This window comes from Salvelinus fontinalis, chromosome 24 (genome assembly GCF_029448725.1).
Source record: "Salvelinus fontinalis isolate EN_2023a chromosome 24, ASM2944872v1, whole genome shotgun sequence".
Lineage (NCBI taxonomy): Eukaryota > Metazoa > Chordata > Actinopteri > Salmoniformes > Salmonidae > Salvelinus > Salvelinus fontinalis.
The window spans coordinates 17,014,176-17,021,144 of record NC_074688.1 but is presented as its reverse complement, the minus strand read 5'-3'; positions in this window follow the sequence as shown (position 1 = coordinate 17,021,144).

The following is a 6,969-nucleotide window of genomic DNA, read 5'->3' as shown; positions in this document are numbered from 1 at the left end:
TCTCTGACTTGTGGTCAGACTCGCTCAGGTGGAACAAACTTAAACTTGCGCCTTTTTCCAATGGTGATTTGAATGTCATTGAGAAAACAGTGTCAAAGACTTTCCTTCACAAACATCCTTTCTGAATTTAAAAGTAATCCTCGAACTAATGATCTGGTTTTTCAAAAGTATCTGTAATCTGATTACAATATTTTTGCTGGTAACCTAACGGATTACAGTTACTGTTTTTTGTAAACCCTTATATGGAACTAATTAGATGTAATTCGTTACTCCCCAACCCTGGTGGTGGTCACCGTAACAGCCCTAGTTAGAACCAGGTATAGATGGGGCTATTGAGACAGTTCTTTAGGCAGTTCAGACATACTGGCTCCAATTTTTCCTATCATCAATTAAGCCCGTTCTCCGGCCAGGGGTGTTGATTTAGGCTGTTCACTGTAGATTAGACTGCCCAGCACTACGAGGAACCAGCTTGCGGCCAATAGTCCACAGTCAGTCATACACACTAGACCTTTTTTGTACCGGAAATGAAGGAATGCTCAACCACCCCAAACCTAAAGAAAAAAACTGTTCTTGCATGAGAGGTGTTCTTTATGTTAAGATGAATATGGTTCTCCATTGTGGCCTGTCGAACATTACATGCCAGCTCGATGTAGAACTGGAATCAACTGCCAACCAATATAGGCTTTGGAAACAGTGAGGTGGTTGATCGGTGATGATTTTGGCGGCAAGTGATGTTTGGGTGAATTTCCAGGTCTAGCTGCAGCACTTGCGATCACTAAGTTCGATACCTCAGTCTTAATTTTCTCTGTCGTCACAATTCATCCTGCGTTGGCATGAGGCATGACTTGCCTTGTTCTGGTAATACTACATTTCCTGTGTAGTTGGTCTGCTCTACATCTGGCCTTGTTTACAGGCCAGAGAAGAGCCTCATTAAGGCTGACACACCGCTGGGCGGATATGTCCATAAAGTACCTATTAGTGGCTCCAGACTGCAGGCCACAGTCACACAAGGCCAGGTGCTCATCAACACCGGTTGGCCTCTAGCTCTATTGCACCAAGCCAGGCCCTTCAGCACCAACAGGGAACATGGCTAATATTGTTGTCCAGCTGCAGGGTGTCAGGGATAGGGCTGCATTTCTCTTGTTAGGTCAAGCGTGTGTGTGTGTGTGTGTGTGTGTGTGTGTGTGTGTGTGTGTGTGTGTGTGTGTGTGTGTGTGTGTGTGTGTGTGTGTGTGTGTGTGTGTGTGTGTGTGTGTGTGTGTGTGTGTGTGTGTGTGTGTGTGTGTGTGTGTGTGTGGGTGTGTGTGTGTGTGTGTGTGTGTGTGTGTGTGTGAGATTTCCGAGTGATACCCTGAGAAAGAGAGATAGAGAGGGCACTCTGAGACAAAGCCCTCAGTGAAGCCTATGAGATGAATTCCACAAGTGTTTTCAGTTTGAAGTGTCACAAAATAGTTCCTTGGACGGGAGACCAAGGGCGGAGACAGAAGGAAAGGAGGGATTAGCAGTATCCCTTGCACTCTCACGAGCTGCGGTCCTGCTCACACACACACACACACACACACACACACACACACACACACACACACACACACACACACACACACACACACACACACACACACACACACACACACACACACACACACACACACACAGTGTAATCGACAGCACTATCTAACACTCTCAGAGTGTGTGACACGCAACACAACCAAACACTCCTCCAGGGGCTCTGCTACTAAAACAAATGGCCGCGGGGGAGCCGGGAACTCTGCAGCCACAGAATGCTGCAGCAGAGGTGGAAGTGATCCCCACATTTGACTCTTAACACAGGGGTGTGTCCTCAGCCCTCTGTTGTTCACCCACGACTGTGTGGCTTTGCAAAACACCAACTTCATAATCAAATTTGTTGATGACACCACGGTTGTAGACCTGATAATCAACAGCGACCAGTCAGTCTATAGGAAGGAGGTACTTGAACTGGCATTGTGGTGCCAGGACAACAACTTCTCCATCAACTTCAGCAAAACAAAGTAGTTGACTTCAGGAAGCTGAGTAGGGAACATGCCCAGATCCACATCAATGGGACTGCAATAGAGAGAGTCAGCAGTTTTAAGTTCCTCTGCATCCACACTGAGGACTTGACATGGACCAAAAACTCCACCACACTTGTTAAGAGGACACAACATCGTCTCTACATCTTAAGGCAGCTGATGAAATTCGGCATGCCACCCCGGGTCCTCTCCAAATACTACTACTGCACCATCGAGGGCGTCTTAACCAGTTGCATCTCGGCCTGGTACAGGAAATGCTCCGTCCACGGCCGCAAGGCCCTCCAACATGTGGTGAAGACAGCCCAGTACATCCCTGGGACCGTGCTCCCACCCATCCAGGACATCTACTCGAAACACTGCCTGAGGGAGGCCCGCAGCATCATCAAGGACTTCTCACACCCCAGCCACGAGCTGTTCACTCCCTTACCATTGGGCAGACGGAATCGGAGCATGAGGTTTGATAACAACTTGCTCCCCAATCCCTCCTTCCCCAAAAACACGTGTTAATATTGAACATTAAATTGGGCCTTCTGTATTATACTTACGTAAAAATGTTGATTCTATTCTACTGAGCCATTTACTTTATGTTCGTATTCTTATCTTATCTTTTCTTATTTCTTATTGTTGTTGTATTGTCGAGAAGGAACCTGCACGTAAGCATTTCATTGGACGCTGTGTACCATGTATATCCCGTAAATACAACTAATAAAACTTGAAACTTGAAGTGAGGGGAGGCTGAGGCCTGGGGTGTTTACACAGAGCGGTTAGAGAGAGAGTGGGAAATGCCACGGGAACACAATCCCCATGTTTGCCTTACCCTCGTTAATCCGACAAACGACACAGCAAGCAGATTGCCTTACAGAGAAATCTGGCACTTGGATATTTATCCGAACATCTGGCCTACCGGCTCCACTTTCTCCATGAGGCAGGAATGAGGGGGCAGTGGGGTGGCGATCCGCTCGGCCAAATTTATTTTGGGTGTTAAGTTTTAATTCAAAGTGATGCCCGCTGAGTCCCATCTGTGTGGAGGGACAGGGGGGCATGAGGAGAAGTTTGTGTGTGTGTGCATGCGTGTGTGGTAAGGGATGGGGGGACGGTTATTACATGGAAGGTGCTGATGGTGTGAAACTTCTCTCCTGGTTGTTTGTTTTCATTATCGGTCAGGCGAGGCGGGACATCTTGGGTCACAGACCAGGCACAATAATGTCTCTCGTGCTAAATAGGAATTATAGCCCTCCCATTCTAACCTCATCCTTCATAGGTTTGATCTGTAACTGAACATTTTACTAGAGATATCTTCACAAGAATGAGACCTGTAATATTACTACTGATCTATCGTATTTCACTGATTGTCCCATACTTCACTGCTTTTCCAGATCAAAGGAATCACAGGATTAAAATAACTTCAGTTTGTTTGTACTTCGTAAGCGAAGGTAGTTGTACAGTACAGCCAGTGTTTATTGTACTCTAGTCAGAGGTGTTTGAATCATCTGTCTCCCCTGTGATCTCCTGGCCAGTGACCCTATTGACAGATGAAAGTGTGTGAGACGGAACAGTGTTCAGGTTATGGTCTTCTCAGATGATCTCACGTAAGCGGCTCAGGTCAGACGGCGAACATATTGTGTGTAACCTGGCCATGCTAATGACATGAGGATGTTAATTGGGCAAAAGGCGCCCTACTAACCCCCGCTGGCATCAGAGCCAGGAGATGTGGCATAAAGCCTGCATAAAGCTTGGACCTCCAGACTCGGTGGGTCCAGGGAACCAGAGTGTTTGCCCGCCATCTGGCTGCCTCCCCTGGACAGGGCTCCTGTCGCCTGGCGGCGGAAGGCCACTCAACCTGGGCAGATATTCTTTCATCCACATCTGCTGTGCATTAGCCAGTGCCTCGCCATTCAAAGGATCCTTTATGGAACCGTCAGCAGCCCCTCTGATCGCTTCCTATTAAAACACACACACAAGCACACACGCACCAGAAGGGCTCTGTTGCACATGCTCACACCTCTGTAAAAGCCCTCCCTTATCTTTTACAGGAATCTGACCTCCTGCAGGACCCAACAGCTGCAGCCTGTTTTTTTAATGAATCACCAGTGTTTAGTTCTGCTGTGTAGGAGGTGAGAGTCCTGGGGTGGTTATTACGCTGTTGCACGCTTTAATGGTTTTCTTTCTGATTGAAGTCTTCTATCTGCCGAGAGCACACTCAGGATTAGTTTAACTCAGGACTTAGCGGAACTAAATCCGCAGACAAATAAGATGAAGACTATGTTGAAGACTAGATGTGTTTCTCATGACACGTGTGGTGTCAAATGAAATGAAATGAAACACTAGGAAAATGTTGAAGAACAGAAACCATTTGACAAGTGAAGAGACTGGTCTAAAAACTGTACTGAAACTTTTGCCATTTGTTTTTACACCTTAGACAGACTTTCAATAGCAACCTGAACTGCTATTCTAATCCTGCCAATACAACAGCTGCAACATGTGACATGTCTAAAAAGCCCCGCCAAATGATCAAAGTGCCAGGATGTAACATGCAAAACCAGTAAACACCACAGCACTTCCATGACAGGAGTGGACCACTTCTCCGTTCAACTTTTCAAATGGAATGCAAAATGGATTCAGCCAGTAAGCAGCCCAAGACTGTTTGAGCTGATGAGGGCAGTTTATTGTCTGTCACTTTATTCTTAGTTCTATGTACATATCTACCTCAACTACGTCGTGCCCCATGTATATAGCCAAGCTTTCATTACTCATTGTGTATTTATTCCTCGTGTTATTTTTCTATTATTTCTCTCTGCATAAGTAAGCATTTCACTGTTAGTCTACACCTGTTGTTAACAAAGCATGTGACAAATACAATTTTATTTCATATTAGTGTCTATTTCCAGATCCAGTTGCAGCAGTGCATATATTAGTGATGTAAATTCTGGGTGAGTTTGAACTAGTCTGGGATGAGGGAGGAAGATTTCAGAGAAGAGCAGACTCCCATCGGGATGATCTCCCTGTCTTTCCCCAGGAGGAAGCTCAGCCTCAGAACTTCTCTATTTCTGCACTCTGCTGTTTTTTATTTTTTACTTTGTTTTTTTTATCATCAAAGGGAGAGGAGGACGTACTTTTGTCAAGAAATTTGGGTTAAAGGAGTATGTTTTGTGAATAATGCATTAGTACTCCTCTGAGCTCGCATTGAAAGGGAGAAGAGGATTCAATTGGGTGCATTGATGTTGCTGATACAGAGGTCAGGGGAGTTGGTTCTGTCTCTTGTTTTCAGGTCCTTTTTGTCCCTCTTTTTGGCTCTGTGGCTCAGTCTGGCTTCACAGTCAGGCTGTCAAGATTTTTTTTGTCTGTTTATTTTGTTCCAAAGCAAACGTTTCATCACCAGCCCTTACATGAAGATTTATACCCACCAAACCACAGCCACATGACGCACAGACACAAACAATCCCCTGTCGATTCACCTATGATATATTTTTGGTTTGCTGCTGCCCAATGCCCTCCGCACTGAGCAGGACCTTGGACAGAAGATGTGGGTCAATATTTGCTGGGCGCCACACTACCCCCCCCACACGCACAGTCTGTGGCTCGCTGGCTCCAATTGGCAGGTTGCACAAGGCATGGTTGGTCAAAGGTGACTCTGCGCGTGGTGAGTGTTAACTTGTCGATGGTGATATCAAATCAAACTTTGTCACATGCGCCAAATAGAACAAGTGTAGACCTTACCGTGAAATGCTTACTTACAAGCCCTTAACCAACAGTGCAGTTCAAGAAGAGTAAAGAAAATATTTACAAAATAGACTAAAGTTAAAAAAAATAATAATACAAAGTAACTGCCTCAAATTAAATTAGTAAAGTATTAAAGTATTGTTCATTAACTATTAAGAAACACACATTTTCGCTTTCCGTTGAGTGCCCTAATGAGCACAACTTGTGTAAAACTTTAGATTTCATGATGTCTGCAGCTTGAAGCCCTGCTCGTGTGTTTCCATACTTTAAGGTACTGTTTGCTTTAGCCCCGGGGACCTAATGGTGTAGTCACACTTTCAGATGGAGAATATTGTTCTGACTGTACTTTATAAGGGGGTCATGTTCATGTAATGAAGATAACATTGACATCGATTATCAGTTTAATAACACCCTGTGGAGAGTGAAACCTCAACCGACACAATATCCCTACAGGGCAAACACCTGGTCATTAGAATGTTATGCTGAGTCTGGCCACAGCAAAACATAGAGCCTGGAGTGACCGAACACAGAAAAACTCTGGGCTCTAGTCTAGTTATATAGCCTGTAACATAAGAGTCTAAAATTGTTCCTGGTCAGGTCACATCAAGGTCAACCTACCTAAAGGCCTTTAACCAGAGCTGTAAGCTACAGGTTTGTTTGCTCCGTCCTCTCATTACTGGAAGATGTCTGTAGACACTGAGTTTAGAAATGAGCATGCTGTCTGAGGATACACTTTTCAAATTTCATCTAAGCTAATTTACAAAAAAACTAGAGTGTATTCAGGTACAGTACATTCCATCTGAGTTTGGTCAGTTTGGCTGTTCTGAGGAATCACAGGGCTTGTCGTCATACCAAGATGCTCAAAAGACATGTAGAGCAGGTCCACACCCACGCAAGTGAGCAGACTCAAGTGTACACCGATTGGTCTGGCCTGACCAGGTAGAGTATAGTCGCTCTAGACAGGCAGGTTGTCTTCTACAATATACTGTTTCCCTATGTCAGGGGTTTCCGAGATTAGAGTGAATATGGCTGAAGCTATTCCATGGCTGAACCACAGTACTGGATGAGGACAGAGGAATGCTCTTACCTTTGTAAAGGAGTCTTTCAGATCAACTGATACATCCCAAAGGTTTTGGGGAGGTTGGACAACCCATCTTGAATATAAACAGAAGCCATGATGAGCTTAACCAGATACAGA